At 52.8% G+C, this 25,788-nt stretch overlaps 1 pseudogene across 1 annotated transcript in view; it reads left to right on the top strand.

The window, feature by feature from the left end:
- Positions 1-25,788, top strand: part of LOC307056956 (phosphoethanolamine/phosphocholine phosphatase-like) — an 80,465-nt pseudogene extending 54,677 nt beyond the window's left edge. Inside the window, exons 2-3 of the transcript in view lie at positions 24,223-24,965; positions 25,771-25,788. The product of the transcript in view is annotated as a phosphoethanolamine/phosphocholine phosphatase-like (transcript). The remainder of the gene's footprint in view (positions 1-24,222; positions 24,966-25,770) is intronic.

Below are 25,788 nucleotides of genomic sequence, written 5' to 3'. Positions count from 1 at the left end.
AACCCAAGCCCCAGCCCCTGACCCAACCCGAGCCCCATCTCCAGCCCCAGCCTGAGCCCCAGCCCCAGCCCCGGCCCCGGCCCCGGCCCCAGCCCCAGCCCCTGATGCTGATCCTACAGAGGCCCTTTTGCTCCTCCTAGGCCTTGCCCTGACAGTGTTTTTAACTAAGGCCTTGATACTACTACTAACTCAGGCCGTGACATTATACCTAACGAAGGCTGTGATGCTAACCCTAATTAAGGCCCTGACACACTAACTAAGGCCTTGACACTATTCCTAAGGGCCTAGTCCTAGCCCTAGTCGTAGCCCTAGCCCTAGCCCCAGCACCAGCCCCGGCCCTAGCCGCAGCCCCAGCCCCAGCCCCAGCCCCATCCCCAGCCCCAGCCCCAGCCCCAGCCCCTGATTCTGATCCTACAGAGGCCCTTATGCTCCTCCTATGCCTTGCCCTGACACTGTCCTTAACTAAGGCCTTGACACTACTACTAACTCAGGCCGTAATATTGACCCTAACTAAGGCCCTGACAGTGTCCCTAACTAAGGGCCTGTCTCTCCTCCTAACTGTGGCTCTGCCATTTTTCATAAAAAAGGCTCTGACGCTCATCCTAACAAGGCCCTCACACTGTCCCTCACCAAGGCCCTGACACTACTTCTAACTCAGGCCCTGACATTATACCTAACGAAGGCTCTGATGCTAACCCTAATTAATGCCCTGAAAGTGACCCTAACTAAGGCCTTGACACTATGCCTAACTAACGGCCTAGTCCTAGCCCCAGCACTAGCCCCAGCCCCAGCCCCAGCCCCAGCTGCAGACCCTGCCCCAGCCCCAGCCCCAGCCCCAGCCCAAGCCCCTAATACTGGTCCTACAGAGGCCCTTATGTTCCTCCTAGGCCTTGCCCTGACAGTGTCTTTAACTAAGGCCTTGACAGTACTACTAATTTAGGCCGTGATACTGTCCCTAACTAAGGCCCTGAGAGTGTACCTAACTAAGGGCCTGACTATCCTCCCAACTCTGGCCCTGCCATTACACCTAACGAAGGCTCTGATGCGAACCCTAACTAAGGCCCTGACAGTGACCCTAAGTAAGGCCTTGACACTATTTCTAACTAAGGCCCTATTCCTAGCCCCAGCCCCAGCCCCAGGCCTAGCCTCAGGCCCTGCCCCAGGCCCAGCCCCAGGCCCTGATGCTGATCCTACAGAGGCCTTTATGCTCCTCCTAGGTCTTGTGCTGACACTGTCCTTAACTAAGGCCTTGACACTATTCCTAACTAAGGCCGTAGCCCTAGCCCTAGCCCCAGCCCCAGCCCTAGCCCCTGATCCTACAAGGGCCCTTATGCTCCTCCTAGGCCTTGCCCTGACACTGTCCTTAATAAGGCCTTGACATTACTACTAAGTCAGGGTGTGATACTGTCCCTAACTAAGGGCCTGACAGTGACCCTAAGTAAGGCCTTGAGACTATTCTAACTAAGGCCCTATTCCTAGCCCCAGCCCCAGCCCCAGCCCCAGACTCAGCCCCAGCCCCAGCCGTAGCCCCAGCCCCAGCCGTTGCCCCAGCCCCAGCCCCAGCCCCAGCCCCAGCCCCAGCCCCAGCCCCTTATGCTGATCCTACAGAGGCCCTTATGCTCCTCCTAAACATTGCCATGACAGTGCCTTTAACTAAGGCCTTGACAGTAATACTAATTTAGGCCGTGATACTGTCCCTAGCTGAGGCCCTGAGAGTGTACCTAACTAAGGGCCTGACTAACCTCCCAACTCTGGCCCTGCCATTATACATAAAAAAGGCTCTGACTCTCGTCCTAACCAAGGCCCTGACACTGTCTCTCACTAAGGCCCTGACACTACTTCTGACTCAGGCCCTGACATTATACCTAACGTAGGCTCTGAAGCTAACCATAATTAAGACCCTGACAGTGACCCTAACTAAGGGCTTGATACTATTCCTACGTAAGGGTCTAGCCTTAGCCCCAGCCCCAGTCCCAGCCACAGCCCTAGCCCCAGCCCCTGCCCTAGCCCCAGTCCCAGACCCTGATGCTGATCCTACAGAGGCCCTTATGCTCCTCCTAGGCCTTGCCCTGACACTGTCCTTAACTAAGGCCTTGACACTACTACTAACTCAGGCTGTAATATTGACCCTAACTAAGGCCCTGACAGTGTCCCTAACTAAGGGCCTGACTCTCCTCCTAACTGTGGCTCTGCCATTTTACATAAAAAAGGCTCTGACGCTCATCCTAACAAGGCCCTCACACTGATCCTCACCAAGGCCCTGACACTACTTCTAACTCAGGCCCTGACATTATACCTAATGAAAGCTCTGATGCTAACCCTAATTAACGCCCTGAAAGTGACCCTAACTAAGGCCTTGACACTATTTCTAACTAAGGGCCTAGTCCTAGCCCTAGTCCTAGCCCCAGCACTAGCCCCAGCACTAGCCCCAGCCCCAGCCCCAGCCCCAGCCCGAGCCCCAGCCCCAGCCTGAGACCCAGCCCCAGCCCCTTATGCTGATCCTACAGAGGCCCTTATGCTCCTCCTAAACATTGCCATGACAGTGTCTTTAACTAATGCCTTGACAGTACTACTAATTTAGGCCGTGATACTGTCCCTAACTGAGGCTCTGACAGTGTACGTAACTAAGGGCCTGACTATCCTCCCAACTCTGGCCCTGCCATTATACATAAAAAAGGCTCTGACGCTCGTCCTAACCAAGGCCCTGACACTGTCCCTCACTAAGGCCCTGACACTACTTCTAACTCAGGCCCTGACATTATACCTAACGTAGGCTCTGAAGCTAACCATAATTAAGGCCCTGACAGTGATCCTAACTAAGGGCTTGATACTATTCTTAAGTAAGGGCATAGCCTTAGCCCCAGCCCCAGTCCAGCCCCAGCCCCAGCCCCAGCCTCTGATGCTGATCCTACAGAGGCCCTTATGCTCCTCCTAGGCCTTGCCATGTCACTGTCCTTAACTAAGGCCTTGACACTACTACTAACTCAGGCCGTAATATTGTACCTAACTAAGGCTCTGACAGTGTCCATAACTAAGGGTTTGACTCTCCTCCTAACTCTGGCTCTGCCATTTCACATAAAAGAGGTTCTGACGCTCATCCTAACCAAGACCCTCACAGTGTCTTACACTAAGGCCCTGACACTACTTCTAACTCAGGCCCTGCCATTATACCTAACGAAGGCTCTGATGCTAACCCTAACTAAGGCCCTGACAGTGACCCTAAGTAAGGCTTTGAGACTATTCCTAACTAAGGGCCTAGCCTCAGCCCCAGCCCCAACCCGAGCCCCAGCCCCAGCCCCAGCCCCAGGCCCAAACCCAGCCGCAGCCCTAGCCCTAGCCCCAGACCCAGACCCAGACCCAGACCCAGACCCAGACCCTGATGCTGATCCTACAGAGGCCCTTATGCTCATCCTAGGCCTTGCCCTGACACTGTCCTTAACTAAGGCCTTGACACTACTAGTAACTCAGGCCGTGATACTGTCCCTATCTAAGGCCCTGACAGTGTCCCTAACTAAGGGCCTGAATCTCCTCCTAACTCTGGCCCTGCCATTATATAGAACAAAGGCTGTGACGTTCGTCCTAACGAAGGCCCTGACACGACTTCTACCTCAGGCCCTGACCTTATACCTAACGATGGCTCTGATGCTAACCCTAAGTAAGGCCCTGACAGTGACCCTAACTAAGGCCTTGACACTATTCCTAACTAAAGCCCCAGCCCTAACTGTAGCCCTAGCCCTGGCCCCACCGTGGCCCCTGCCCCTACCCCTGCCTCTGCCCCTGATGCTGATCCTACAGAGGACCTTTTGCTCCTCCTAGGCCTTATCCTGACACTGTCCTTAACTAAGGCCTTGACACTAATCATGACTCAGGCCGTGTTACTGTCCCTAACTAAGGCCGTGACATTTTCCCTAACTAAGGACCTGACTCTCCTCCTAACTCTGGCCCTGCCATTATATATAACAAAGGCTCTGACGCTCGTCCTAACCAAGGCCCTGACACTGTCCCTCACTAATGCTTGACACTACTTTTGACTCAGGCCCTGACATTATACCTAATGAAGTCTCTGATGCTAACCGTAACTAAGGCCCTGACGGTGACCCTAACTAACGCCTTGAGACTACTACTAACTCCGGCCGTTATACTCTCTCTAACTAAGGCCTTGACAGTGACCCTAACTAAGTCCTTGACACTAGCCCCAGCCCCTGATCCTACAGAGGCCCTTATCCTCCTCCTAGGCCTTGCCCTGACACTGTCCCTACCGAAGGCCTTCACACTGGTCCTAAAGAAGGCCCAGGTGCTCTCGATAACTAAGACCTTCAAAGTGTCCCTCGCTCCGTTCCTGACTTTATCCCTAGTCCGTAGTTAATGTCCTGCCCCTTACCCTGCTTGAAGCCCTAATGTTGTACCTAACCAAGGCCCTGACTAGTCATCACTAAGGCCCTGACTTTGTTTGTACGTAAGGCCCGGAAGCTGTCCCTAATGTAGGCCCTGCTGCTGGCAATAACTAAAGGCCTGACACTATCCTGAGCTAATATACTGACCCATCTCAAACCAAGTTCCTGACACTATCCCTAAGTCAGCCCTTATTCTGGCCCTAAATAAAGCTCTGATGCTGTCCCTGTCACAGGTCCTGAATGTATCCCTAAGTGAGGCCTTGACACTCTGTCTAACTCAGGCCCTGATCATGTCTTTAACTAAGACCATAATGCTCATCCTACGGAGGCCCTGTTGCTGCTTCTGTGTCATGACCTGACAGTGTCCACAGCTAAGGGCCTGACACTAGGCGTCACTCGGGCCCTGTCACTCTCCCTACGTCAGGCTCTGATGCTGTCCCTACCTGAAGCCCTGACACTGGTTGTAAACAAGGCCCCGATACTCTCAGTAACTAAGATGTTGACACCATACCTGGGTCATTTCCTGACAGTATACCTAGATCATAATTTAACCCTTTCTTTAGCTAAAGTCGAGCCTCTTATGGCAACTAAAGCCCTGATGCTGTACTTACCTCATGCCCTGAATTTAGCCCCAAGTCCGTGACACTGTCCCTAACTAAGGCCTAGATGCTGGTCCAACATCAGGGCGTGATACTGTCCCTAATAAAGTCCCTAACACTATGCCTGAGTCAGGCCCTGACAGTGTACAAAACAGAAGGCCCTGACGCCAGTCGTAACCAAGACCCTGACACTGTCCCTAACAAAGGCTCTGATGCTAGTCCTACGTAAGGCCCTGACACTGTCCTAAATTACGCCCAGACACTACACCTAACACAGACCCTGAACCTGTTCCTAAGAGAGACACTGATTCCACTCCTAACTCAGGCCCTGACACTGTCCCTAACTAAGGCCCTGACACTACTCCTAGCTCGCGCCCTGACACGATTCCTAATGAAGGCTCTGATGCTAATCCTAACTAAGTCTCTGACAGTAATCCTAAGTAAGGCCTTGACAGTACTGCTAACTAATCCCCTTACACTGACCCTAACTAAGGCCTTGACACTACTCCTAAATCAGGCCCTGACACGATACCGAACAAAGGCTGTGATGCTAGTTGTAAGTAAGGCCTTGACACTGTCCTTAACTAAGTCCTTGACACTACTACTAACTCAGGCAGTGATACTGTCCCTAACTAAGGCCCTGACAGTGTCCCTAACTATGGGCCTGACTCTCCTCCTAAATCTGGCCCTGCCATTATACATAACAAAGGCTCTGATGCTCATCCTAACCAAGGCCCTGACACTGTCCCTCACTAAGGCTCTGACTCTACTTCTAAGTCAGTCCCTGACATTATACATAATGAAGGCTCTGATGCTAACCCTAACTAAGGCCCTGACAGTGACCCTAACTAAGGCCTTGATACTATTCCTAACTAAGGCCCTAGCCCTAAACCTAGCCCTAGCCCTCCCCTACCCCATCCCCATCCCTATCCCCAGCCCCATCCCCAGCCCTTGATGGTGATCCTACAGAAGCCCTTATGCTCCTCCTAGGCCTTGCCCTGACACTGTCCTTAACTAAGGCCTTGACAGTACTCCTAAATCAGGCCCTGACACGATACCAAATAAAGGCTCTGATGCTAGGTGTAAGTAAGGCCCTGACACTATCCTTAACTAAGGCCTTGACACTACTACTAACTCAGGCCGTGATACTGTCCCTAACTAAGGCCCTGACAGTGTCCCTAACTAAGGGCCTGACTATCCGCCCAACTCTGGCCCTGCCATTATACATAAAAAAGGCTCTGACGCTCGTCCTAACCAAGGCCCTGACACTGTCCCTCACTAAGGCCCTGACACTACTTCTAACTCAGGCCCTGACATTATACCTAACGAAGTCTGTGATGCTAACCCTAACTAAGGCCCTGACAGTGACCGTAACTAAGGCCTTGACACTTTTCCTAACTAAGGCCTTAGCCCTAACCATAGCCCTAGCCCCCTCCCCAGCCCTAGCGCCAGCCCCAGCCCGAGATCCAGCCCCTGATGCCTATCCTACAGAGGCCCTTATGCTCCTCCTAGGTCTTGCCGTGACAGTGTCCTTAACTAAGGCCTTGACACTAGTACTAACTCAGGCCGTGATACTGTCCCTAACTAAGGCCCTGACAGTGTCCCTAACTAAGGGCCTGACTATCCGCCCAACGCTGGCCCTGCCATTATACATAAAACAGGCTCTGACGCTCATCCTAACCAAGGCCCTGACACTGTCCCTCACTAAGGCCCTGACACTACTTCTAACTCAGGCCCTGACATTATACCTAACAAAGTCTGTGATGCTAACCCTAACTAAGGCCCTGACAGTGACCGTAACTAAGGCCTTGACACTTTTCCTAACTAAGGCCTTAGCCCTAACCATAGCCCTAGCCCCCTCCCCAGCCCTAGCGCCAGCCCCAGCCCGAGATCCAGCCCTGATGCCTATCCTACAGAGGCCCTTATGCTCCTCCTAGGTCTTGCCGTGACAGTGTCCTTAACTAAGGCCTTGACACTAGTACTAACTCAGGCCGTGATACTGTCCGTAACTAAGGCCCTGACTGTGTCCCTAACTAGAGGCCTGACTCTCCTCCTAACTCTGGCACTGCTATTATACATAACAAAGGCTCTGACGCTCGTCCTAACCAAGGCCCTGACACTGTTCCTCACTAAGGCCCTGACACTACTTCTGACTCAGGCCCTGACATTTTACCTAAGGAAGGCTCTGATGCTCATCCTAACTAAGGCCCTGACAGTGACCCTAACTAAGGCCCTAGCCCCAGCCCCATCCCCTGATCCTACAGAGGCCCTTATGCTCCTCCTAGGCCTTGCTCTGACACTGTTCCTACTAACGGCCGTGATACTGGTCCTAAAGAAGGCCCAGGTGCTCTCGATAACTAAGGCCTTCAAAGTGTCCCTCGCTCCGTTCCTGACTTTATCCCTAGTCTGTAGTTAATGTCCTGCCTCTTACCCTACCTGAAGCCCTAATGCTGTCCCTAACTAAGGCCCTGACTAGTCATCACTAAGGCCCTGACACTGTTTGTAAGTAAGGCCCGGAAGCTGTCCCTAATGCAGGCCCTGCTGCCGGCAATAAGTAAAGGCCTGACAGTATTATGAGCCAATATACTGACCCATCTCTAACCAAGGTCCTGACACTATCTCTAAGTCAGCCCTGATGCTGTCCCTAAATAAAGCCCTGAGGCTGTCCCTAACATAGGCCCTGAAGCTATCCCTAACTGAGGCCTTGACGCTCCGCCTATCTCAGGCCCTGACCACGTCTTTAACTAAGACCGCAATGCTCATCTACGGAGGCCCTGATGCTGTTCCTGAGTCATGATCGGACAGTGTCCCCATCTAAGGGCCTAATGCTAGTCCTCACTCAGGCCCTGTCGCTCTCCCTACGTCAGACTGTGACGCTGTCCCTATCTGAAGCCCTGACACTGGTTCTAAACAAGGCCGCGATACTCTCAGTAACTAAGGTGTTGACACTATACCTGGGTCATTTCCTGACACTATACCTACACCATAATTTAACCCTGTCTTTAGCTAAATACGAGCCTCTTACAGCAACTAAAGCCCTGATGCTGTGCCTAACTGAGGCCCTGAATTTAGCCCCAAGGCCGTGACACTGTTGCTAACTAAGGCCTAGTTTCTGTTCCAATGTCAGTTCCTGATACTGTCCCTAACAAAGTCTCTAACACTATGCCTGACAGTGTACCTAACAGAAGTCCCTGACGCCAGTCCTAACCAAGACCCTGGCACTGTCCCTAACAAAGGCTCTGATGGTAGTCCTAACCAAAGCCCTGACACTGTCCCTAAGAGGGCCTGAGACTCCGGCTAAGTCAGGCCATGTCCCGATACCTAACCAAGGCTCTGATGCTCGTCCTAACTAAGGCCCTGACACTGTCCTAACTTATGCCCTGATAGTACACCTAACACAGACCCTGACACTGTTCCTAAGAGAGGCACTAATTCCACTCCTAACTCAGGCCCTGACACTGTCGCTAACTAAGACCCTGACACTACTCCTAGATCAGGCCCTTAAACGATACCTAATGAAGGCTCTGATGCTAATCCTATCTAAGTCTCTGACACTAATCCTAAGTAAGGCCTTTACAGTACTCGTAACTAAGCCCCTGACCCTGACCCTAACTAAGCCCTTGACACTACTCCTAAATCAGGCCCTGACACGATACCGAACAAAAGCTCTGATGCTAGTTGTAAGTGAGGCCCCGACACTGTCCTTAACTAAGGCCTTGACACTACTACTAACTCAGGCCGTGATACTGTCCCTAACTAAGGCCCTGACAGTGTCCCTAACTAACGGCCTGACTCTCCTCCTAACTCTGGGCCTGCCATTATACATAACAAAGGCTCTGACGCTCGTCCTAACCAAGGCCCTGACACTGTCCCTCACTAAGGCCCTGACACGACTTCTGCCTCAGGCCCTGACATCACACCTAAGTAATGCTCTGATGCTAACCCCAACTAAGGCCCTGACAGTGACCCTAACTAAGGCCTTGACACTGTTCCTAACTAAGGCCTTAACCCTAGCCCTAGCCCCAGCCCAACCCTAGCTCTATTCCCAGCCCCAGCCCCAACTCTAGCCCCAGCCCCAGCCAAGACCCTGATGCCGATGCTGAAGAGGCCCTATGCTCCTCCCAGGCCTTGCCCTGACACTGTCCCTACCGAAGGCTGTAACGGTGGTCCTAAAGAAGGCCCAGGTGCTCTCGATAACTAAGACCTTCAAAGTGTCCCTCGCTCCGTTCCTCACTTTATCCCTAGTCCGTAGTTATTGTCCTGCCTCTTACCCTACTTGAAACCCTAATGCTGTCCGTAACTAAGGCCCTGACTAGTCATCACTAAGGCCTTCACACTGTTTTTAAGTAAGGCCCGGAAGCTGTCCCTAATTCAGGCCCTGCTGCTGGCAATAACTAAAGGCCTGACACTATCCTGAGCTAATATACTGACCCATCTCAAACCAAGGTTCTGACACTATCCCTGAGTGAGTCCTGATGCTGGCCCTAAATAAAGCCCTGAGGCTGTCCCTAACACAGGCCCTGAAGCTATCCCTACCTGAGACCTTGACGCTCCTCCTAACTCAGGCCCTGATCATGTCTTTGACTAAGACCGTAATGCTCATCCTACGGAGGCCCTGTTGCTGCTTCTGAGTCATGACCTGACAGTGTCCACAGCTAAGGGCCTGATACTAGTCGTCACTCGGGCCCTGTTACTCTCCCTACGTCAGGCTCTGATGCCGTGGTACTGTCCCTAACAAGGTCCCTAACACTATGCCTGACTCAGTCCCTGACGCCAGTCCTAACGAAGACCCTGACACTGTCCCTAACAAAGGCTCTGATGGTAGTCTTAACCAAGGCCCTGGCACTGTCCCTAAGTAGGGCCTGAGACTTCCGCTAACTCAGGTCGTGACACGATAGCTAACCAAGGCTCTGATGCTAGTCCTAACTGAGGCCCTGACACGGTCCCTAACTAAGGCTCTGACACTACTCCTACCTCAGGCCCTGACATTATAGCTAACGAAGGCTCTGATGCTAATCCTATCTAACGCCCTGACAGTGACCCTAACTAAGGCCTTGACACTATTCCTAACTAAGGCCCTAGACCTAGCCATAGCCCTAGCCCCAGACCGAGCTCCAACCCCAGGCTCAGCCCCTGATCCTATTGAGGCCCTTATTCTCCTCCTAGGCCTTGACTTGACCCTGTCCTTAACTAAGGCCTTGACACTACTACTAACTCAGGCCGTGATACTGTCCCTAACTAAGTCCCTGAGAGTGTCCTTAACTAAGAGCCTGACTCTCCTCCTAACTCTGGCTCTGCCATTATACAGAACAAAGGCTGTGACGCTCATCCTAACCAAGGCCCTGACACTGTCCCTCACTAAGGCCCTGACAGGACTTCTACCTCAGGCCCTGACATTATAGCTAATGAAGGCTCTGATGCTAACCCTAACTAAGACCCTGACAGTGACCCTAACTAAGGCCTTGACACTATTCGTAACTGAGGCCCTAGCCCTAATCCTAGCCCTAGCCCCGGCCCCTGCCCCTGCCTCTTCCCCTGATGCTGATCCTACAGAGGCCCTTATGCTCCTCCTAGGCCTTGCCCTGACACTGTCCTTAACTAAGGCCTTGACACTACTACTAACTCAGGCCCTGATACTGTCCCTAACTAAGGCCCTGACAGTGTCCCTAACTAAGGGTCTTTCTCTCCTCCTAGCTCTGGCCCTGCAATTATACATAATAAAGGCTCTGACGCTCGTCCTATGCATGGCCTTGACACTGTCCCTTACTAAGGCCTTGATACAACTTCTAACTCAGGCCCTGAGATTTTACCTAACGAAGGATCTGATGCTAACCCTAACTAAGGCCCTGGCAGTGACCCTAACTAAGGCCTTGACACTATTCCTAAGTAAGGCTCTAGCCCTAGCCCCAGGCCCTGCCCCAGCCCCAGCCCCAGCCCCAGCCCAAGCCCCAGCTCCGGCCCCAGCTCCTACAGAGGCCCTTATGCTCCTCCTAGGCCTACCCTGACACTGTCCTTAGCTAAGGCCTTTACACCACTACTAACTCAGGCCGTGATACTGTCCCTAACTAAGTCCCTGACAGTGTCCCTAACTAAGGGCCTGACTCTCCTCCTAACTCTGGCCCTGACATTATATGTAACGCTCTGATGCTAGTCCTATCCAAGGCCCTGAGACTGTCCCTAACTAAGGCCCTGACACTGCTCGTAACTCAGGCCATGACATTACACCCAATGAAGGCTCTGATGCTAACCCTAACTAAGGCCGTGACAGTGACCCTGACTAAGGCCTTGACACTATTCCTAACTAGGCCCTGAAGCTACACTTAACTCAGGCCCTGACACTGTCCCTAAATAAGGCCCTGATACTACACCTACAACAGACCCTGACACTCTCCCTAACTCAGTCTCTGATCATGTCTTAAGACCGTAATGCTGATTCTACAGAGGCCCTGATGCTGCTCCTGAGTCATGCCCTGACAGTGTCCCTAGCTAAGGGCCTGACGCTAGGCCTCAGTCATGCTCTGACCGTCTCTCTGTCAGGCTCTGATGCTGTCCCTACCTGAAGCCCTGACACTCGTTCTGAACAAGGCCCTGATCCTCTCAGTAACTAAAGTTTGACACTATCCGTAGGTTATTTCCTGATACTATACCTAGACTTTAACCTAACCGTTTCTTTAGCTAAAGTTGAGCTTCTTATGCCAACTAAAGCCCTGATGCTGTGCCTAACTGAGGCCCTGAATTTAATCCCAAGGCCGTGACACTGTCCCTAACTAAGGCCTAGATACTCATCCTAAGTCAGGGCCTCATACTGTCCCTACCTAGGGCCCTGACACTATTCCTAACTGAGGCCCTGACACAATCCCTAACAAAGTCCTTGACACTACTGCTAACTCAGGCCCTGACGGTGTCCCTAAATAACGCCCTGATACTACTCCTAACTCAGGCCATGACATTGTTCCTAACTAAGGCTCTGATACTACTCTTAACTCAGGCCCTGATGTGATACCTAACAAAGACTCTGATGCTAGTCCTAACCAAGGCCCTGACACACACTGTCCCTATCTAAGGCCTTGACATTGCTCCTAACTCAGGCCCTCACACGATTACTAACAAAGGCTCTGTTGCTAGTCCTAAGTAAGGACCTGACACTGTCCCCAGTTGAGACCCTGACTCTACTCCTAACTCAGGCCTTGACATGATACCTAACAAAGGCTGTGATGCTAGTCTGAACTAAGGCCCAACACTGTCCCTAACTAAAGCCTTGACACTACTCCTAAGTCAAGGGCCTTAGTTAGGTCCTGTTTCAGCACCTTAGTTAGGAATAGCATCAGAACCTTTGTTAGGTATCATGTCAGGGCCTAAGTTAAGAGTACTGTCAGGGCCTTAGTTAGGTACAGTGTCAGGGGCTGAGTTAGGAGTACGGTGAAGGCCTTGGTGAGGACAGTGTCAGGGCCTTAATTAGGACTATTCAGGTCCTTAGTTAGGGACAGAGTTAGGGCTTCAGGTAGGCTAATTATTACTTACTTAATAAGTAAGCTTTGTTAGATATCGGGTCAGGGCCTAAGTTAGGAGTACTGTCAGGGTCTTAGGGACAGTGTGAGGGCCTTGGTTAGGACTAGCATCTGAGCCTTTGTTAGGGACAGTGTCAGGGTCTTAGTTAGGACTAACGTCAGGACCTTCTGTTAGGTACACTGTCAGGGCCTGAGTTAGGATTAGTGTTAGGGCCTTTGTTAGGGACAGTATCAGGCCCTGATGTTTGACCAGCATCTAGGCCTTAGTTAGTGACAGTGTCAAAGCCTTGGGACTAAGTCAGGGCCTGAGTTACACACAGCATCAGGCCTTTAGTTGGCATAAGAGGCTCGACTTTAGCTAAAGACAGGGTTACGTTAAGGTATAGGTATAGTGTCAGGAAATGACCTGGGGATAGTGTGAATACCATAGTTACTGGGAGTATCAGGTCCTTGTTTAGAACCAGTGTCAGGGGTTCATGTAGGGATCGCCTGGGAGCCTGTCTTAGGGAGAGAGACAGGGCCTGAGTGAGGCCTAGCATCAGGCCCTTAGCTAGGGACACTCTCAGGGCATGACTTAGGAGCAGCATTGGGGCCTTTGTAGGATGAGCAGTAGGGTCTTAGTTAAAGACATGATCAGGGCCTGAGTTAGGAGTACATTCAGGGCCTTATGTAGGGAGAGTGTCAGTGCCTTAGTTAAGACTAGCATCAGAGCCTTTGTTAGGTATTGTGTCAGGGCCTGAGTTATGAGTAGTGTCAGGGCCTTAGTTAGGGACAGTGTCAGGACCTGAGATAGGAGTAGTGTGAAGGTTTTAGTTAGGGCCAGTGTCAGGGCCTGATGTAGCAGTAGTCAGGGCCTTAGTTAGGGACAGCATTAGGGCTTCAGGTAGGATAAGAGGCAGGACATTAGCTACGGACTGAGTCAGGTTACAGGCTAGGCATGACGTCAGGAAATGAGCGAGGGATAGTTTGAAGGCCTTAGTTATTCAGATCATCAGGGCCTTATTTAGGACCTGCGTCAGGGCCTTATCTAGGGGCAGTGTCCACGCAAGGCTTAGGAGTAGCACCAGTACTTCTGTAAGATCAGCATCAGGGTCTTTGTTAAAGACATTATCAGGACCTCTGTTAGGGACAGCCTCAGGGCCTCTCTTAGGGACAGCATCAAGGCCTCACTTAGGGACAGTTTCAGGAACTTAGTAAGAGATTGGTCAGGATATAAGCTTAGGATAGTGTCAGGACTTTCGATATTGACAGCAGCAGGACCTTTATTAGGGACAGTGTCAGGGCCTGATTTAGGACTAGCATCAGTGCCTCTGTTAGGAACAGTGTCAGGGCCTGTTTTAGGTGTAGTATCAGGGCCTTATTTAGGGACAGTGTCAGGGCCTGAGTTAAGTGTAGCATCAGGGCCTTAGTTAGGAATAGTGTCAAGGCCTTAGTTAGGGTTACCATCAGTGCCTTCGTTAGGTATCGTGTCAGGGCCTGAGTTAATAGTAGTGTCAGGGCCTCAGGGACAGTGTCAGGGCCTGAGTCATTAGTAGTGTCAAGGCCTTCGTTAAGGACAGTGTCAGGGCCTGAGTTATGTGTAGCATCAGGGCCTTAGTTAGGAGTAGTGTCAAGGGCTTAGTTAGGGTTAGTGTCAGGGCCTTAGTTAGGATTAGCATCAGAGCTTTCGTTAGGTACCATGTCAGGGCCTGAGTTAGGAGTAGTGTCAGCGCCTTTGTTTCGGACAGTGTCAGGGCCTTGGTTAGAACTAGCGTCAGAGCCTTTGTTAGTTATAATATCAGGGCAGAGTTAGGAGTAGTGTCAGGGCCTTAGTTAGGGACACTGTCATGGCCTGAGGTAGGTGTAGTGTCAGGGCCTTAGGTAGAGACAGTATCAGGGCCTGAGTTAGTGGTAGTGTCCAGGCCTTAGTTAAGGACAGTGTCAGAGCCTTAGGTACGATTAGCATCAGAGCCTTTGTTAGGTATCGTGTTAGGGCCTGAATTAGGAGTCCCACAAGGCCCTTCATTGGGGACAGTGTTAGGGCCTGAGTTAGGAGTGGCATCAGTGCCTTTCTTAGGAACAGTGTCAGGGCCTTAGGACTAGCATCAGAGCCTTTGTTAGGAATCGTTTGAGGGCCTGAGTTAGGAGTAATGTCAGGGCCTTAGTTAGGGACAGTGTCAGTGCCTTAGTTAGGAACAGCATCAGAGCCTTTTTTAGGTATCGTGTCATGGCCTGAGTTATTAGTAATCTCAGGCCTTACTTAGGGACAGTGTCATTGCCTTGGTTAGGACTAGCATCAGAACCTTTGTTAGGGACAGTGTCAGGGTCTTAGTTAGGACTGGGGTCAGGGCCTTCTGTTAGGTAGTGTCAGGGACTGAGTTAGCCATAGTGCTAGGTCCTTAGATGGGGACAGTATCAGGTCCTGACTTTGGACCAGCATCTAAGCCTTAGTTTGGGACAGTGTCAGGGCCTTGGTTAGGAGTAGCATCAGAGCCTTCCGTTAGGTATAGTGTCAGGGCCTGAGTTAGGAATAGTGTTAGGGCCTTTGTTAGGGACAGTATCAGGCCCTGATGTTGGACCAGCATCTAGGCCTTAGTTAGGGACAGTGTCATGGCCTTGGGGCTAAATTCACGGCCTGATTTAGGCACAGCATCAGGGCTTTAGTCAGCATAAGAGGCTCGACTTTAGCTAAAGATAGAGTTAGGTTAATATCTAGGTATAATGTCAGGAAATGACCTGGGGATAGTGTCAATACCATAGTTACTGAGAGTACCAGGGGCCTTGTTTAGAACCAGTGTTAGGGCTTCAGGTAGGGACAGCGTCAGAGCCTGACGTAAGGAGAGCGACTGCCTGAGTGAGGCCTAGCATCAGGCCCTTAGCTAGGGACACTCTCAGGGCATGACTTAGGAGCAGCATTAGGGCCTTTGTAGGATGAGCATTAGGGTCTTTGTTAAAGACATGATCAGGGCCTGAGTTAGGAGTAGGTTCAGGGCCTTAGGTAGGGAGAGTGTCAGGGCCTTAGTTAAGACTAGCATGAGAGCCTTTGTTAGGCATCATGTCAGGGCTTGTGTTATGTGTAGTGTCAGGGTCTTTGTTAGGGACAGTGTCTGACCTGAGTTAGGGGTAGTTTGAAGGCTTTAGTTAGGGCCAGTGTCAGGGCCTGAGTTAGGAGTAGTCAGTGACTTAGTTAGGGACAGCATTAGGGCTTCAGGTAGGATAAGAGGCAGGACATTATCTACAGATCGAGTCAGGTTATGGGCTAGGGAAAATGTTAGGAAATGAGCGAGGGATAGTTTGAAGGCCTTAGTTATTCAGAGCATCAGGGCCTTATTTAGGACCAGCGTCAGGGCCTTATCTAGGGAAAGTGTCAGGCCAGGCTTAGGAGCAGCACAATTGCCTCTGTAGGATGAGCATCAGGGTCTTTGTTAAAGACATTCTCAGGGCCTGTGTTAGGGACAGCCTCAAGGCCTCACTTAGGGACAGCGTCAAGGCTTACATCAGGAGAGTTCTAGGACGTTATTAAGACATTTGTTAGAGTATATTCTCAGGATAGTGTCAGGACTTTAGATATTGACGGCAGCAGGGCCTTAGTTAGGGTCAGTGTCAGGGCCTTAGGACTAGCATCAGAGCCTTCAAAGGAATCGTGTGAGGGCCTGTGTTAGGAGTAGTGTCAGTGCTTTAGTTAGGGCCAGTGTCAGGGCCTGAGTTAGGTGTAGTGTCAGGGCGTTAGTTAGGGACAGTGTCAGGGCCTTAGTTAGGACTAGTGTCAGAGCCTGAGTTAGGAGTAGTGTCAGGGCCTTAGGACTAGCGTCAGGGCCTTCTGTTACGTACAGTGTCAAAACCTGAGTTAGGAATAGTGTTAGGGCCTTAGTTAGGAAGAGTATCAAGCCCTGACCTAGAAGAAGCATCTAGGCCTTAATTAAGGACAGTGTCACGGACTTGGGACTAAATTCAGGGCCTGAGTTAGGCGCAGCATCAGGGCTTTAATTATCATCAGAGGGAGGACATTAGCTAGTGACAGGGTCAGGTTAACATATAGGGATCGTGTCATGACGTTAGTTACTGAGAGTACCAGGGCCATTTTTAGAACCAATGTCAGGGCTTCAGGTAGGGACAGCGTGAGAGCCTGACTTAGGGAGAGTGACAGGGCCTGAGTGAGGCCTAGCGTCAGGCCCTTAGCTGGGGACACTGTCAGGTCATGACTTCAGCATCAGGGCCTTTGTAGGATCAGTATTAGGGTCTTAGTTAAAGACATGTTCAGGTCCTGAGTTAGGAGTAGGTTCAGGGCCTTAGTTACGGAGAGTGTCAGGGCCTTAGTTAGGCATAGCATCAGAGCCTTTGTTAGGTATCGTGTCAGGGCCTGAGTTAGGACTAGTCAGGGCCTTAGTTAGGGACAGCATTAGGGCTTCAGGTAGGATCAGAGGCAGGACATTAGGTATGGATCGAGTCAGGTTAAGGGCTAGGGATAGTGTCAGTAAATGAGCAAGGGATAGTTTGAGGGCTTTAGTTACTCAGAGCATCAGGGCCTTATTTAGAAGCAGCGTCAGGGCCTTATCTAGGGACAGTGTCTGGGAAAGGCTTAGTAGCACCACAAGTGCCTCTGAAGGATCAGCATCAGGGTGTTGGTTAAAGATATTATCGGGGTGTCTTTTATGGACAGCCTCGGGGTCTCACTTAGGGACAGCGTCAAGGTTCACTTAGGGAGAGTTTCAGGACTTCAGTAAGAGATGGGTCAGGATATAAGCTCAGAATTGTGTCAGGATATAGATATTGACAGCAGCAAGTCTTTATATAGGGACAGTGTCAGGGCCTGAGATAGGAGTAGCATCGGTGCTTTTGTTAGGTTAGGGTTAGGGTTAGGGTTAGGGTTATGGATAGAGGTTTTGGGTTAGAGGTTTAGGGTTAGGGTTAGGTGTTAGGGTTAGGGTTAGCATTAGTGTTAGTTATGGGTAGGGTTAGTTAAGGTTAGGGCTGGCGTAGGGTTAGGTTTAGGGTTAGGGATTAAGGTTTAGTGTTTAGGATTAGGTTAGGGTTAGCAAACGGGTAAGGTTGTTGGTAAAGGTGAGGGTTAGTGTTAGGGTTAGGGTTAGGGTAGTGTTAAGGTTAGGTTTAGGGTTAGGGTAAGGTTTAGGGTTAGGGTTACGGGGTTAGGGTTAGTTTTGGGTTAGGTTTAGGGTTAGGGGTCAGGGTCAGGGTCAGGTTCAGGGTTAGGGTTAGGTTAGGGTTAGTGTATGGGTTTGGGTATGGGTTAGGTTATGGTTTAGTGTTAGCATACGGTTTAGGGTTAGGGTATGGTTTAGGGTATGGTATGCCTTAGTTTTAGGATTCGTGTATGGGTTAGGGTATGGCTATGTGTTACGGTTAGGTATGGGTTAGGGTACAGGTTAGGGTATGGGTTAGGGTACGGGCTAGGGCTAGGGTACAGTTTAGGGTGTGGAGCAAGGGTGTCCTGAAGGGAGTGGCTTGGGGTCAGGAGGCGGTGGAGACTGTTTCATGGGAGAGTCTTGCACACCTGTGACATTTCGTTCTCGGGGTCAGCATGGCAGTGCGGATCCACCATTTGCCCATTTCTCTGTTCCTTCATTGCTCACTCATTCCCTTGCTCATTCATTCATTCACCCTCTCGATCCGTGACTTGAGCAGTTACTAAGGGTGTACTGTCTGCAGCAAAACACAGGATGCAGAGGGCCCGAGACATCTGCCCATCGGTAAGACTAAGGCCTGCTCAGCACGTCACTCATGGTGAGCCCGGCAGTGACCTGTGCACCAGGGCAGGGGCTCCAGGGGGACGAGAAGACCATGGAACTGGGGTGCCGCCACTTCCCGCCTCATCTCCCTCAGGCTCCCTGCCCTGCCCGCATCCCTGTGGCACAGCTCTGTGTTTAGTCACCCTTTGTGTGGTAGAGGCCTGGAGGAGATGGTCAGTGTCCTCACGGGAGGATCCTGCTGCCCACAGAGTACCTGGGACTCTGAATCCAAGTTCAGCAAGGGGAATACTCTGGAACTTTCTGACCCTCCAGGCCCCAAAAGCCTGGGAGCTTGGCTGGGCTCCCATACCCACTTCTTATGCAGTCTCCCTGGATCCCCCATCCCACCACAGTGAGGATCCAGAAGGTGCTATGTGAGGCCCTTTCCAGTCTGGGCAGGACCAGGGCCCTGGGGCTCTTCCAGGCCCAGAGCATCTCTGAGTGTGTTCCAGTGTAGTGAAAAATTGAGTTTTCACACAGTGTAGAACAAGCCTGGCTGTTATTTATGGTTCGTGTTGTGTGTGATTTTTCATGGTCTTGGAGAGTACTATCATTTTTTTAATGCATCAGCACATTTTCCCACAGCTCGTGCTTGAGTCCACAGGCTCAGGGGGTATTCCTGGGTTCTCTGGTCAGGAAGGCCCAGTCAGACTGGAGGGGAGACTGACCACACCCAAGGCCTGGTCCTTGTCAGGCAGAGGGCAGAAGATAGTCCAGTTGAGGTAGGATTGAGGCTCATTCCAGGAGGGTCATCCTGACTGTGGTCTAAAGAGATGCTGCTGCTTCTGGGAATATTTTTTTCTAGAGGAGAAAAACAGAGATGTTGTATAGAGCATGACTTGGACTAACAGGCAAAGGCAAGTCCGTGCAGGCCTGCGAGAGGGGGATCATGTCTCCCAGATCTTCATGGACTGTAGACCCAGCACCTCTGCAATCAGCCCTAGGTGGAGCAGCATTAAGACATAGAAGAAGTGGACTTGGGTCAGACTGCAGCTTTGTGATTGTGCACAGAGACGGCTGACTGTTTCCCAACTCCAGGGTTCTAGAACTGGGGCCTCTGGAGGGCATAGGCATTCAGGAATATGGTGAAGTGCTTACGGAAGAGTAGATAGCAAAATGTAAGCCTCAGCCCACAGCAAGATACCATGCAAGATAACACAAGACCCCCAGTCCGGAAGTAGCACAGACATGACCTGCAACTGACACTCAGACTTGCTTCTCCCACGAGTGGCTCGGGCAGCGGAAGGCTCGCCTGAGGCAGCTGAGTAGGCTGGGTCTGTACCCCACGACTGGGCAGGGCAGAGCGTGCTTGAGCCTTCAACTAGCCTCTGTGACAGATGCAGGGCCGTGACCATCTTTATTTCCCAGGGACCATCTGCTGTCTCCTCGTTCTTGGGGAGGGTGAAACAAAAACAAACTTTATGAAATTTCCTGAGCTTTTGTATGTATGTGTGTGTATTACGTGAGTGTGCACAAGCATGTGCATGTGTGTGCTGTGCACAGGTCTGTGTACACCCGAGTGTATGTGAGTGTGTTTATGTGCAGGCAGGCACATAGGTTTGTATGCACGTGTTTTTGCATGTGCAGCACGTGTGATTGTGTGCCTGTGTGTGACTGCAGTCCATCTTTGCATGTGTGTGTGTACATGTGTGTGAATGCAGGTATGCTTGGGCGTGTACGTGCACGTGTGTGTACACATGCATACTGTGCGGGGATGAGGAAGGCACGGAGTTGTTGCTTTCTGGTGCCGCCTTCCCCTCCCCTCCCTTTTTCTGTTGCCTCAGCACTTTGTGGTGAAGTGTAGAGACTCAAAAGGAGGACCACTCCCCGCTACCGTGAGTGATATGCCTGCTCATCCTCATGGTCATCCATCTGTCCAGTAAACACCCCTGAGCCTGTGCCATGTGCTGGGGCCTGGGGTCCACAGTGAAGCAGGCGCATGCCCTCAGCTCTGCTCAGCCCAGCCGGGCACGGGGCAGAGAAGCTGCAGGCCAAGTGTGTCTGCGGAGGGAGAGGTTACCTCTGGCTGGTGGGTCAGCGGAGGTGGCAGCTGAGCTGAACTGAAGGAGCGGGATGGATGGAGCTCGCTCTAGAGGAGGGTGGGGGCAGGGGGCAGGGGAAGGGGCTGGGTGCCTGGCTTGCGGGGAGGACGCATCGCAGAGGGGCTGCAAGAGTGGCCAGACAGCTAGCTTTGACTTCGTTTTATAGACAGAACAGTTTTGGAACCAGAGTGACAGGATCAGGCCCACACTTTTCCTCTGGTGGCGGCTGAGGGGTTTGATGGCAGAAGAGAGGAGATGGGCCGAGGAACAGGGGTGACGGTGGGGGCTGTGCCTCCGCCAGGCTTCCAGCCTCTTTTTTGTGGTCCCTTGGGTCCACAAGGTTAGCACGCACCTTGCGTGAGGCCAGAATGGGGCTTCCTCTTCATTCCCTCTTTCCCAGAAGTAAACGCAACACAGTTTGGAGTTGGTGAGACTGAGGGGGCCATCTTTCAGGAAACGCAAGTGTCAGCGTTGGCTGGGGTGCCCACCCGGGGACAAGGGGGACCCTTAGCCAGACCCGCAGACCCAGGGGAAGGACACGGTGTGCTCAGAGAGGCAGGGATAGTCAGGAAAGCCAGGTGTGCAGAGAAGGCTTGGCGAAGGGGGCCCTGGGGGCTCAGACACTCAGGAAGTGAGGGGAGGGACGGCCAGACAGCCGTGAACTAGGCCCAGGGGTCGACGGACAAATGGTCGTGCTGTGTGCAGGGTGGACACACAGGGCCAGAGGCTCTTCTGTAGGGAACGTCTCCTGGCTGCAGTGGGCTCTGGAAATTGTCTGCGGGCTCTGGAAATTGTCTGCGGGTTGCCACGCCTTCTGGGGCTCTCCGGCCCAGGCCCCAGCCGGGAGCTGCCTGTCCAGCCTACCCTGGCTCCACCTCCAGACTGCGCAAGCCTGGGCGGGCGGGACGGGCTCCTCGTGCCTCGGTTGCCTTGACCTGTAACGTTTCCTTTCCAGTTGCCAGGTTCATTGTAAGTATATATGTACAGTTTCTTGCGTTGTCTTGCGCCACCCGTTGGCTTAGGGAAGAACTGCCCTAGTAGGTTGGCCTGCAAGGTGTGCTACTTCAGAGCTTCCATCTGACATACTCTTCCCTGCCTGAAATGCAAACACAGCACACACTCCCTGCCTGGTTTGGGAATGATGACACCTCACCTCTCACCTCTCCTGCTGTCTCCTGCCCGCACTCCAACCTCAAGGACACTTCGGTTCCGCATCTGACTCCCGACCCCTCCAGCTGGTTAGGGACAGGCAGCCTCATGAGACAGTGCACACAAAGTTTTCTGGCCAGGCTGTGAGGATGGGGACCAGGTCCCACCTGTGCCAATGAAGCAGGCGCCTCACCTGGATTTGTCTCCGGGCTGTTGAAGGTGGACTGAAGGTCAGACAGTCCAGAGGCCAAGGGCCCCAGAGGAGGGGGGTGTGGGCACAGGTAGACCAGGAGCAGCTGCCCATCTGGTCAGGAGAGTCCAACAACCCAGGGCTTTCTGGTTCCTGGGGGGAGGAGAGGGCAGAGGCAGTGGGGGCTCAAAGACAGGTCTTGCTTCACCTCTGGATGGAGCCACTCAGCTGAGCCCAGGTTTTGAGGGATTAGAGTTAAAGGATGCAGGCTAGAGGGTCAGGGTTAGAGGATCAGGTTAGACCGTCTGAGTCAGGGTCAGGGTAACGGTTGGGAGTTTACAGGTCAAGGTCGAGTATCTAGGGGCTAGGGGTTAGGAGCCTTAGGGTTTAGGATTAGAGATGAGGAGGTTAGGGTTAGGGAGTGAACAGTAGAGGTTTGGGCGTTAGGGTTAGTGGGTTAGTGTTGAGCACAGCTGACCCACGGCCCCCCTAACACCACACCTCTGAGTCCTGTAGGGTGGACAGGACTTGCCCGGGGTCACTCACGAGTGGGGGTTCACCTGGACCGCTGGTTATCTACCCCCGTCCTGGAACCTGATGGCGGAAGAATGAAATGTCTGCTCTGGTCACTGACTGTTTCAAATCCAACTCAACCTCAGTCAACGGCTGTTAGGGCCTCAGAAGCCCACGTGGTTTCCTCCTACCATCTGAACTAGAGAAGTAGTGCTGGCCCCACTTGGCCTGGACAGCCCGGGTTCAGCACAGGCCTGACTGAGCTCACTCCATGGTCATGTTATGAATTTATACAGAACTTGGTGCAGCGACCTACCAGCCCCCAGGTGCTGCCTCCTGAGGGCTGGTGGGGCCCTCCTGGGACTGCAGGCATCCTTTGTCCCATCTGAGTGGGCATCAATAGACATCAAGTCTCAGGACAGCCCTTGAACTTTGACCATCCAGGCAGTCATCTGTGGTCCTCCAGCTCAAGCTGGAGGTCCCTGTCAAGTCTCTGTGGCCAATTACTGAGCTGACCTTGCTGCTGGCAATTGAACAGCTACCTGGGTAGCACAGACAGCCCTTGGGATGTTTCAGTTACTAACATCCTTGTGGTTGAGAAAAGGGCCTCCCCCTCACAGGCCCATAACCTGCCAAGCGAGGTAATAACCGTCTAAACATTTGAGTGTGTCCCTGACACAACAACCATACAGCAGACCGTGGCCTTGCAATCCTTCGGGCTTCCAGCTGTAACAAACTTATGATATTCATACTCATTAAGAGTCAAAGATACGGGAGCAACTGGGCCACCCAGTGGACAGTTTCACACTGAGGCTGCATGGTCTTGGAGAGCCACGTGCACCCATGTGGTCTCTGAAAGCTGCCAATGATGGATTCCATGATATGGCATAATCCTTGAGCCTCCCACTGCTTCATTGAGCAAGAATTTCCTAACCACCATAGCATTTAGTCTCTGCTCTTTGTAAAGGAGGGAGGAGACTGGATAAATGAGCAGTATTGTTCTTGGGGGGATGGGTGAGTCATGTGGCCAGGGGGCAGGTGTGACTCCTGGGCTCCCGCCACCAGAGACATCAAGGAGAGCTGTGCCTTTTGCAAGAGGAAGAGGTTCTTGCTGTTGTGGACGGACAGCAAGAGCACTGGATGGGTGGCTGCAGCCCCTGACCCTAAATCAGCCCCTTCCTTCCTTGGCCTTCAGATCCCACAGCTGTGCAGTGGGCCGTCAGTGATGTGGAATCTGCCGCTTTCCCCACGCCAGCATCTGTTCTCAGGCCAAAGTCCAGAACCTCAGCTTTCCTTTGGGAACTTCTTACCTGTTTCCAGTCCAAACAGTTCCAGAGGGCTGATGCTACATTCCACCCACCTTGAAGATGGGCATATGATCCACATTTAGCCAATCCCATGTTCCATCCTGTGGGTGCTCTGATGGATTCAAGGATGATGCTATGACCCAAAACCAGGCCAATGACGTTTATTTTAATTTTTGGCCATGCTGTGCACACGGGATTTTAGTTCCCCGACCAAGGATCGAACCTGTGCCCCCTACATTGGGAGCGCAGAGTCTTAACCACTGGACCACCAGGAAAGTCCCTTCCCCCTCACTTTCAAAACTGCTATGGATTTAAAGCACCCACGATGGTTGTGATATGAGTGGCCTTTTCAGTATGACTTCGACTTAGAATGTTTTCAATGTTTATCCATGTTGTAACATGTGTTATGAGTGCTTCATTCATTTTTTTTTATTGTGGTTAAAAATACATAACATGGGGATGGGGGGCAAGTGGAGGGAATGTCCCAGATGCACAGCATTCACGGACCCTCTGGACTGGAGGGACTCGTGAGAGCCGGAGCCCAGAAATCCGGGGATGGATAAGACGCAGCGTCCCCTCCAATTCCCGTGAGCACCCCTTGCTCCATCCTGCGCCCAAATACCTCAGCTAGGCCCTCTCCCCACTCTTGACACTCCAGACTCAGCCGGGACAGACCTCTGCAGCCTCCGCTCCCCACCCTGCAGGAGAAGCTCAGAGGTCCTGTCCCCCTTTCCTCTGAGGGACTCTTTTTGGTGACCACAGAAGGATTTGGTCGCTCCGGGCAAAGCTGGTAGAGGACAGCGGGATGGCTGCGCCCGGTGCGCCGCGCTTCCTCCTGACCTTCGACTTGGACAAGACTATCGTGGACGAAAACAGCGACGACTCCGTCGTGCGCGCGCCGCGGCGGGCCAGCGCCTGCCTGAGAGCCTGTGTGCCACCTAGCGCGAGGGCTTCTACAACGAATACATGCAGCGCGTCTTCCAGTACCTGGGCGAGCAGGGCGTGCGGCCGCGGGACCTGCGCGCCAACTATGAGGCCATCCCCCTGTCGCCCGGCACGGGCGAGCTGCTGCAGTTTGTGGCCAAGCAGGGCGCCTGCTTTGAGGTTATTCTCATCTCAGACGCCAACACCTTTGGCGTGGAGAGTGCGCTGCGCGCCGCCGGCCACCACGGCCTGTTCCGCCACATCTTCAGCAACCCGTCGGGGCCCGACCCTTGGGGGCTGCTGGCCATGCAGCCCTTCCACGCGCACAGCTGCGCTCACTGCCCCGCCAACATGTGCCAGCACAAGGTGCTCAGCGACTACCTGCTCGAGCGGGCCCACGACGGCGTGCCCTTCGAGCCTTTTCTACGTGAGCGACGGTGCCAACGACTTCTGCCCCACGGGGCTGCTGGCAGGCGGCGACGTGGCCTTCCCGCGCCGCCACTACCCCATGCACCGCCTTATGCAGGAGGCGCAGAAGGCCGAGCCCAGCTCCTTCCGCGCCAGGGTGGTGCCCTGGGAAACCTCCACCGAAGTGCGCCTACACCTGCATCAGGTGCTGAGGACGTGGCCTGCAGGGGCCACCCGGGCGGGGAGGGGGTGGGGCGGTGGGTGTCGGGAAAGAGAAAGCTAGTTTTTATTCCCTTTCCCTTTCGTTTCGGTATATCCCTCCGGGATTTCCCGGAATCCGAGGTTGGTCCATTTGGGGACTGGAGGAGGGAGTTGGGAGCTGTCCCCATCTGTGCAGTTAACCCAGCTCGGCTGCCTCCCCCAGTTCCACTGCAAGCGAATTCTGGAGTCTGGCCGCAGCAGCGTGGCACGCATATCTGAGCAGGCAGCAGTGTTTCCACAAACCTTGTCCTCTCAGTTGGGAGGACGGGGTTCCCTGTCAGGGTAGAGAAGGAACATGTCCCGCCGCGTTGTGGTTAACCGTTGCCTTGGGCTGCGTGGCCTCCCTCCTCCAGTCTTCTGTCCAGAGGACCCAGGCCCCGAAATGTTTCCCCCCCACCTCCCCCGCACTGGACTCCCCACAGAGAGAGGTGGCGCTCCCTGCCGAAGGTCTGAGGCCTAGATCTTGCTTTACCTACTGTGACCCTACACTACACTCCTTGCCTCCCTTCCCCCACCCTGTCAGCATCCCCACAGGATAAAAAGCTAGAGGGATTCCAGTCACCTCCTGTTGGTGGAAAGAGGTAGCACACTGTCCCGGGGCTCGGGTCTGGCCAGCCAGGGACCTCAGAGCCCGACGATGTCTCCTTGCACCCCAGCCTCGTCTATGTATGCAGCAAGAAACCAGGGACTTAACCAAAGTCGCCCCACTGACTGGGCCTTTTGAGTCCCTCTCCTCCCCTATGGAACAGAAAGCCATGATGCTGTAA

This window comes from Hyperoodon ampullatus, assembly GCF_949752795.1.
Source record: "Hyperoodon ampullatus genome assembly, chromosome: 8".
In the NCBI taxonomy this organism is placed as follows: domain Eukaryota; kingdom Metazoa; phylum Chordata; class Mammalia; order Artiodactyla; family Ziphiidae; genus Hyperoodon; species Hyperoodon ampullatus.
Note: the sequence above shows the minus strand (reverse complement) of the source record. Positions and strands in the feature narration are given on the sequence as shown.